This window comes from Antechinus flavipes, chromosome 4 (assembly GCF_016432865.1).
Source record: "Antechinus flavipes isolate AdamAnt ecotype Samford, QLD, Australia chromosome 4, AdamAnt_v2, whole genome shotgun sequence".
NCBI lineage: Eukaryota > Metazoa > Chordata > Mammalia > Dasyuromorphia > Dasyuridae > Antechinus > Antechinus flavipes.
In genome coordinates, this window is record NC_067401.1 from 261,511,689 (window position 1) to 261,521,816 (window position 10,128).

A 10,128-nucleotide genomic window follows, 5' to 3' on the forward strand; every position below is an offset into this window, starting at 1 on the left:
TTTTTTCTTTCTTTGTCTGTCTGTGTATCTCTTTCTCCTTCTTTATAAATGGAACAAGTAGTTTATTTTCACAAAAAATGAAAGCTATAGAGGTCATAACACAGTATATAATTAGAATCTAATTCAATAGCCTAATAACCCTTTGTCACTTGGAAGGCTAATCCTTAAGACTCATACGATCACAGTGTTGGAGAGATTACTAATAAACTCATACATTTCACCTCTGCACTTTCATTGTCAGGTCTAATAGCCAAGGGAGATCTTGTGTTGATGTTTCTGCTGTTGCTAATTTTTCTCTTGGCAAAAGCCAATGGCAGCTAAGAGTGCAACTGAAATCATCCTCTGGTTCTCACTGTAGCCATTGTCCCGCTATCCTTCTAGGACCTCTGTGGCCTTATGAAATTTAGCGTGGTTACCTGGACTCATCTACTCTGTTTGCCGCTAGTTGCCTAGTAAGAAGAAAAAAAAATAAGCAAAAAAAGGTGGCCTATCTCAGGCACAGACCTCACTAGATAGAACATGTTCATTGCAAATGCTCAGGTAGGGTTAGGGATAAGGCTTCCCTCATTCCCCTCACCCATGGCTCTGAACAGTTCTCATGCTTGGAAACTAGAAGGAAAACTTTGTAATAATGAGGAACTATGGCTATGAAACACTTTATAATATCAGCCAGTAGATTAGTTTTATTAGCCTTTGTTTTTGTTTGCTTTGAGAAAAGATAGATTTGGCAAAGGTGGGTTGAAAGGGTCACATGACCAGCAGCTAGCAAAATTCTCAAATATGGCTGGAATTGGGTTAAATGTAATTGGGAAATAAATATTTAACAAAAATTTTAAATGCAATGCCACATTCGTTATGGGTGAGTCATTTAGTTGTATCTGACTGTGATTCCATTTTGGAGTTTTTTTGGAAAGATAGCCCACTTCACTTTGAACTCATGAAGACTTATTTTCCTGATTCTAAACCTAGTACTCTATTCATTGTTCATCCTAGTTCCCAAACATAATGTTAATTTGTTGTTTTCAAAGTTAAACTGTGGACTAAAGTATGGTATAATGGATAGAGTGCTGACCCTGTAGTGAAGAGAACCTGAGTTCAAATCCAGCTCTAGACACTTATTAGCTGTGTGACTCTGGGCAAGCCAGTTGAGTTTGCTCGTTTGTAAAGTGATCTGGAGAAGGGAATGGCACACCTCTCTAGCAGTATCTTTGCCAAGAAAATCCCAAATAGCGTCACAAAGAGTCTAATATGAATGTATTATCTTCTCCCCATTTATAAGATTTTTATTTTTAATAAAGCTTTTTATTTTTAAGACATGCATGGATAATTTGACAACATTGACCCTTGCGTAGCCTTGTGTTTCAAATTTTCTCCTCCTTCCCTCCACTCCCTTCCCTAAATAGCAAGCAATCCAATATATGTTAAACATGTTAAAATATAAAGCATTATTAATCAAGAATTGGCTGGGTCACATCCCAAATCTGGGCCAGACTTACCAAAAGATAGTGCTAACTGGGTTTATTTTCTAGTTTTGTCATCCTGGGCAAGTCATTTGCTTCTTTTGCCTCAGTTTCCTCATCTGTAAAATGAGCCAGAGAAAGAAATGGCAAACCACTCCAGTATCTTTGCCAAGAAAACACCATTAAAACAGTCTGAAACTGAACAGCAGCAACTACACAGACTTACCTGCATGGATTGCCCTCTGTCCAAACAAGATAGGCTGAGAGTTTAATAATGACAAAATTGACCATAGTCAGGAGTCAAGACATGAGCTCTGGAGAAGTTTTGAACCCTTAGGGAAGTTCTACTTGCTTTTCCTTTGTGTCTCCCAGAATGCTATGAGGTAGGGTATGGGGAGGGAATTTTTCTCTCTCACCTACTGACAATGATGTCTTGCAGAAGCCCATGATAGAAACCATATACTTACGTGCATACCACCTAAAAGGGGACTTTAAGGAAAGGGGAGTGAGGGTGGAAAAGGGGGCAGATTTTGAATTCTTTATAGTACATGATTCCAGAACTTAGCCTTCTTGAGAGTTGCCTAAATTCAAGAGTTGTCGAATTGTAGAAGTCCAGGTATTAGATTTTCAAAAGAGAGAAAAAAGATCCTCTGATGTATTTCCTTTATGACCTAGCCAGCAAGGATTTTATAAAATTGTAGAATCATACATGTAGAACTTGAAAGGACCTCAGGCTATCTAATTCAAATTCATCATTTTACAGATGAGGAAACTGAGCTCAGAGAGAGAAAATTACTTTCTCTACATCTCATATTAGTAAGCAAGTAAGCAAATCTAGTTGGACCCCGGCCATAGAATCTTAGATTTAGGGGTGAAAGAAACTTTTGAAGTCACCTAATTCAATAGTTTAATCATTGAGGAAACAGAAGGCCTATAGGGGTTAAATTATTTGACCATTGTCATGTAGGTACTAACTGGCAGAGCCAGGATTTGAACACCCAAGCCATTGCTTTCCACTTTGTCTTACTGCTTTGTCATCCCTTTTCAAAGCCTGTGATCTTCCCTTATTTCATATCATTTCAGTTAAGTTAGAAGATAGAAGTGGACAATTAGCTAGAAAGTAACTAGTGAAACTGCAGCACTTGTTGGATAGTGTACGATTAGCTGGAAGAATGCAAAAACATTGGCCTCAAAGCCCACAGGTTTGAAGATGAGAATTGTCCTTTCTCCTATGTGCCCCTTCCCACAATTGGCATACTATGTGCCAATTGCCATGCAAAATGTTGTGTCCTAATTGTGTTCTTTGGGTGATTATAGAAAATAAATATTACTAGGGCTTCATGAGTTAACAGTTCTAGTATGGGGTCCCCACAGAGGATCTTGATGTACAAATATGAGTTGAGAGGAGTAGTAGGGTACTACATTTAAAATGTGAGAGTTGTTATTTTAGCTCCAAATATGATTATTCCATTGAAGAAGGCTCTCAATGTTTTTACTATTGAGAGAATTTTCTTTCTCAGCTGTGTTTCTTACAAAGATGATACTGCAAGAGATCATCTGTAGAACTGCTTCATCACTATTGTCGATTTCTCTTTCATCAATGTACATCCTGTTTCAAAAGCAAAAAAATGACGAACAAGAACCCCTTGGGTGAGAGTATCACTTGAGTTCATTTTGAGCCAGCTTTATGCATGTTGGTTCATTCTTAGAAAGTACAAGTAGTACAATTAGTACAATGCAGCTGCCTATGAAATCGGACATGACCCATTGATTTCTGTGCATTGATTTCTGTGGAAACTAATGGACCATAAGAAAAGCCACAGAATCTAAATGAGCATCCACATCATACCAATAGAAAGAGAAGTTCCTCATTTGTTTCAGTAAATATAATTGTCCAAAAGGGATTAGCTAGCAGTGGCTTTGGCTCTTTGTCTATAAAGAAACAATTAACAGGACAGTTGAAATCTCCAAAGGACATGCAAAGCCTTAGGGGGTGGCTGGGTTGGACTTCATTTGGCAAAATAAATGTGACTATTCTGGCTGGGGGCCCTGTGACCATCTGGTCAGACTGGTTTTTTTTTGCTGGTGCTGGCTACTCAATATTCCTGCTACCCAGGTTCTTGTAATCATTGTGGGTTCCTTCTTGTATTGTCTTGAGGTATTATTCTTCCAAATTTAAGACTACCCATTCCAGAAAAAACTTAGGAGACCAAACATGCTGGCCTGCAGCACACATAATCAAACCATGACGTCCTAAAAGCTTGAAAAGTACTTCTTGTCCCATTAGGTAAGTAACTGGCAAATAGACTGCCTCATTTAAGAGAGCAAACAATGTACTTTGGAAAAATGAAATAGTATTTTAAATACCTAGAAAGTAGAATGAATGAATTTGTGTGCAGGATCTTTGGGAGAGTGGGGGGGACAATTTTGGAACAAGTGACACATGAATCAGTATACTACTATACAACATTGAATAAATATCAAACTATTGATAAAAGAAGTAATAAACAATAATATTTGTTTAAGGAGAAATTGAAAAAACTTTGGAATAGGGTTTTATTTCCAGTGCTCCATTTTTAAAAAAAAGAATGACTTTATTCTATTTACATTTCCATGTCTTCACTCCCGCCTTCTTGACTCTTCAAATCTTTGTAAGAAGGAAAAACAGAGAAAACATCAAGACAGCAACTATATCTGCCTGCAGCTAGTGCATTCAGTGATCGTGGTCATCTGGGCTTTGAATTCAGTATTTGCCATTATTCAGAGTTCAGTTACCTCCTCATGGTTTTTATTTATATTTTATAGTTATATATGATCTCCTGGTTTTGCTTTTTCCCTTTTGGGTCAATTCATACAAATCTTCCTGTTTCTCCAAATTCCTCATATTCATTGTTTCTTATAGCTCATATAAAGCATTCCCCAAATAATAAACACTCATTTTGTTTACAGCTTAAAAATATTTTATTGATGTTCTTTTTTATATCTTTATTATTTCTAATGACTGATGCTTCATCACCTTCCTTTGTACCCTAAAACTATTTCTTGCAACACAGTTAAAGTAAGCAAAACAAATTAACACAGTGGCTGTGTCTGACAATTTATATCTCATATTCCACTGAGAGGAGAGGAACAATTTACTGTCAACCCTCTGAAATCCCAATTGGGCACTGGATTGATCAGAGTTTTTATGTCTTTCTTTGTTTTTTCTCTTTTTTAGTTGATACTGTGCTCTTGATTCTTTTTACTTTGTCCTGCATCAGATCATGTGTTCTACCAGGTCTCTCTAATTTTTCACAGATAGCTTTTCATATGGTGCAACAATATTCCAATTATATTCATATACCATAATTTATCCATTTTCTGATCGAGGACTGCCAATTTTGTTTCTCATTTTTTCCTACCACTAAAGTTCAGCTATTGGTATATATTGGACTTTTCCTTTTGCTGTTATTTGGGATTATAAGCCAAACAGTACAATTTCTTTGTTAAAGGGTATAAAGTTTAGTAACTTTTCCTCTCTCATAATTAATCATTGCTTTCCAGAATGGTTGGAATTAGTCAAAATTCAAATTAAAAAATGTAATCAGAAAAATTTAAAATATTTTTGGCTAGTAGTGTGGCACCTACTTTGGGCTACTTTCCTAAGTAGTTTAAGTCCAAGCAGGGGGTGATTACTAGTTACATAGGTTCAAGGTACTCTGTGAGTCTGAACTCCTAAAATTCTAACATCCAGAATCCTAATGGTATTTTTATGTCTGTCTGCTAGAAGACAAAGCACAAAGCAAAGCCAGTTACCAAGATTACATAGTAAGAATAACAGCTGAAAAACATTGCTTCAGTATACCTGGAGTACAATTTCCTACAAATATAGCACTGGAGAAAGGAGTGGGCTGAAGTATAGTGGTGATGTCATATGTGTAGGAAACAGACTCCCTACATATATGGTCAAGGTAACTCACTTCTCTGCCACTGAAGGGTTCTGATGTCCTTTGTTCTTATGGTATCCTCATGTCACTGAAGATAGTGTCTCTGATGGGCAGGTAGGTTACTCTTCTGGGCTTCCTGAGCTATTCCTCTCTGCATCTTGCCTTCTGAATGCCAAGACTAATTCTTCTTGAATACACAGTTGGTGCTCCTCTGCCACCAGAAGTCATATTTCTCAAAGCTTCCTTCATTGATTTTTTTCCTTGATTCTCTGAGCCTACTTCCTGTTGGGTGCATTATCTCCTACTAGGTGAATAGTTTTTCAGTAGAAGAGATTATAGCTGATGAAAGATGGGGAGAAGAGCGAGAAATCCTCCGTGCTGTCCTTGGTGAGAGACGGACACAGAGAAAGAAAAAGATCAATTCCCTTTCACTAGTTGGGTTCTTCCTCCATATGAGGTTCTTTGCTGCCAGCCCACAAAGCTTTCCTACTTTGATTATCTGTCTCCACAGCCATCCTCCACTTCTATCAATAAGAGAAAACATGTTTTGTAAAGAATTGAGGGAATGGGAAGGATATACAAGGTATATTCAGTTCATTTAACATATTAATGCCTTATTGTCTCTATTACTTGCTCCTTCTGTGATTTCATCAGCTGAGCTAGGGAGGAAATAATATTGAACAGACCATTCCAGGATAGTAGCAAAAAGAAACACACAACCCTTGATTACCATACTCATTATGAATCAGTGTACTACTTTTCTCTTTTTAATATGGACATAGAATTTTGTATTGTGTCAGAAAAAGTTTCTGTGGGGGGGCATTGCTTAAATCTTTTTCTTTATCACAAGGAAAGAGTGTCTAAGGTGTCTTAAGATTGTGGTGTTAAAAAAAACCTATAATAAAAACTTTAAGGGAATCAAATGAATCATGTATACAATGACTATAACTAATAAAGTCAGCATCCTATAAAACAGCAAATTTCTAGTACAGTCGTCAATGGTAGTATCAAACTATCAAAGGAAAATCTTTTCTCTTAACTAATAAAGTATCCTTTGGGGGACTGTGAACTTTGAGTATTTGCTGGGAAGTGTTTGCTGTGTGAAAACAAAATGTATCAGTCAACTAAAACTGCAAATAAATATGTTAATTGTGTCTTGTCACTCTGAAGATCTCTTGATAAATCAGAGAATGAATGAAAAGAAGTCACCTAAAATAATTACCCTACAAGGTATAAAGGACCAGAACTTTCCAAGTAAATGCCTTTCTTGGGGAGGCCATAAATACTTAGAAGGCAGGGTAGTGTCTAATTACAGCACCAATCAAATCCTTAAACTCACTTGGCCCTTTAAATATTAAAAATGTAACCAGAGATGATTCTAATAATGATAATTTACATTTACATATTACTGTAAAATTTGTAAAGTTTGGGGCAGCTAGATGGTGCAGTGGATAGAGCACCAGCCCTGAAGTCAGGAGGACCTGAGTTCAAATCTGATTTCAGACACTTAACACTTCCTAGCTTGCGATCCTGGGTAAGTCACTTAACTCCAATTACCTCAGCAAATAATAATAATAATGAAATTCTGTCCTCACAACCCTACAGAGTGGAATCCCATTTTTGCAGCTGAAGCCAATGAGAATTTGAGAGACTTAAATGATGTGGCTTGGGTTAATGGCTAGACAGAATCTGATCCATGATTCAACCTCAGACCTTCTAACTTTGAGATTGGTAATAATTTTTTTTGTGTTATTTCTGAACTGCATATATGTGAACAAAAATGAACATTACTATATATACAAAGAACAAAAAAGATTATATATGGAACCATGGATCTTCATTGTATATAATTACATAATCTCTCTGGATCTTAATTTCCTCATCATTAGAATAAGTGACTATTGAAGTCTCTTCCACATGTAAATCTATGATCCAGGATCCCTGGTTGGATTTATGGAAGAGGAAAGCTGCTCTACTTTCTTTCATTTAATCAAGGAGAATGTTGGATTTGTAGATTTTCTTTTTTTCTTTTTTCAGTAAAAGATCCTTTATTTATTACAAAGTTAACAGCTCTCTTTCCTCAAGACCTCTTGAAAAAAAGAAACTGCTTAAATATATATATATATTTAATATACAATAAAACAATTTTTGCATTAGCTATATTCCATCCCCTCCCCCTAAAAGAAGCAAGAATAAAGAAAGAGAACAAAAATTACTATGTTTTCAAGGAAATAAAGAGGGTAGCTTGACTCTGATAATTTTTTATTAACTCCTGTATTCCTTTGTGATGTTTCCCTGCTTCTCTACCTCTTCCTTCTGAATTTTTTCCTTATTATACTTATCAATAAATAGCTGTTAATTTTGTAATAAATTAAGGATCTTTACCTGAAAAAAAAAAAGAAAAGCAGAAGTCCTGCATTCTTCCTGATTAAATGAAAGAAGGTAGAACAGCTCTCTCCTTCCATAAATCCAATCAGGGATTATAGGATACTCATCAATATTTCGGAGAGCATAGAAAAATTGTCTTTCCTATGAATTGTTCTGTGGGTTATGTCTTTTCCCTCTTGAAAATTTCACGGAATCTCAAAACTAGAAGGAACCTCAGAGATTATAGATTTTAACCTATACCTGAATAGGAATCCCCTATAATACTACCTATAAGTGATGGTCTGAAGCTGGATTTGAACTCAGGTCCTCCAATCTCCAGGGCTGGTGCTCTATCTGCTGTGCCATCTAGCTGTCCCTAAGCCTTTCTTAAAGTAATCAATAATTGTACTTTTTTTTTTTTCTGTCTGCATGTTAATTCAATTCAATGAGCATTTGCAGAGTACCTATTATGTGCCACAAACTGGTCTGCACTGGGAATACAAAGAAAAATTCCCTGATTCCCAGGAGTTTTTATTTACACACACACACACACACACACACACACACACACACACACACACACATACACACATTTTATACTGAACTGTTGACATGTTTCCCCTAAAAAAAACCCCATATATATGTGTAGACACACATATATATGTACACACATTCAGAGTAATACAAAATAATTCCTTTTGGAGAGGGAAGACAATTAACAGCTGGAAAGATTAGTAAAGATTCTCTGTAGGAGAAATGTGCTTTGAAGGAAGCTTTTAAGAATAGAAATGAGGGAGGAAAACATTTCAGATATAGAGACTAGCCTGTGCAAAACATAGAGGCAAGAGATGAAATAAAGTAAGCCAGTTTGTCTGGAATGAAGAGTGCAAAAGGAAAGTAAAGTGATATCAGCTTATAATGATAGGTGGCAGTAAGATTATAAGGGATTTTAAGTTCCAGATAGAAGATTTCTTATGTTATCCTTGGAAAGTTCTAAAGCTTTTTGAGCAAGGGGATGACATGGTCAGACTTGTGTTTTAAAATTTTAATTTTTAAAATCTACATGTTAAGAATGGATTGGAAATGAAAGAGACTGGGGTCAAGGGCACCAATGAAAAGATTGTTGCAATAGTACAGATGAGAGGCGATAAGGACCTGAACTAGGGTGATAGCTGTGGGAGTAGAGAAGAGGTAAATATGCAATGCAGAAGTAGAATTAACAAGAAGAAAAGAAACAAGCACACATTATGTTCCAGGCTCAGAGCTAAGTACTTTACAAATATCTCATTTGATTTTTAGTTCCATCTTCCTTATTTTGCGAAGTTGGCCTTGTGAACCCAAGTGTAGTACTTTACATTTATCCCTATTGAATTTTACTTTCCTAGATTTTAGCAGATTTTGATCATCACAAGAACATCTACAAGCAATATGTTTGCTCAAGATTCCTAATTTTTCTAGAGAAACACAGCATGTTCCCATCTCTTTGGAATAGGTCAATGAATTTTCCAAAATTTCCATTACTAACACATCTCCATTGATCCAATCCTGTCTCTCTTGTTTCTTTTTATGGCTCTATATTCTTACATTACTTGTACTGCTAATTTGATCTGGGCATGAGAGACTTTCAGTCATTTAGTCCAATTTCTTCATGTTATAAATGGGGAAAACTGAAGCTCACAAAAGTGCAATTACTTGCTTATGGTCATAGAGCCAGTTAGTCACAAAGTAGGGACCAGTACCCAAATCTGTTTGAACATGGTTGGGAGTTGGAAGAGAAAAAAATCAGAGGAAAGAATAAAACATGACTTCAATATTGTTCCTCAAGTTATAGGCATGTAGACTATTGCTTTTCCAACTGTACATTAGTAGCATTAGTTTTTTCATAAAAACTGTCATAATACTTAGGAAACTATTATATTTTCTCTCCTGATTAATAAATATGTTAATTATGGAACCAAGTAAGGGATTCAAGTTTGAAGGAGAAAATCAATCAATCAACAAATATTGGTAGATACCTAGTAACTGCAGACACTATTTTAGATGCCAGGGAGGAAAAAATAAAGGACAATTTTGCCCTTAAAGATTCTACAATTTAGTTGGAGAGACCATCAGATATACTGATAAAAAGATACTTAATTGCATGAGTTAGTATGTAATAATTTTATGAGGAATGTTGACCACAGTAAAATCAGGGGATTGTGAGCCATGAGCTGGCAAGTGGTGAGGAAAGACTTCACTGAGGTGGGAATTAAACTCCTTAAAGAGTGGACAAGATTCAGATAAAAGAAGGCATCAAAGGTAGAGAGCTTAGCAATTAATAGTGCAAAACCAGAAATATTTGGAAGGGCCAGAAGATTTTTTAGTAAAATTAAAGT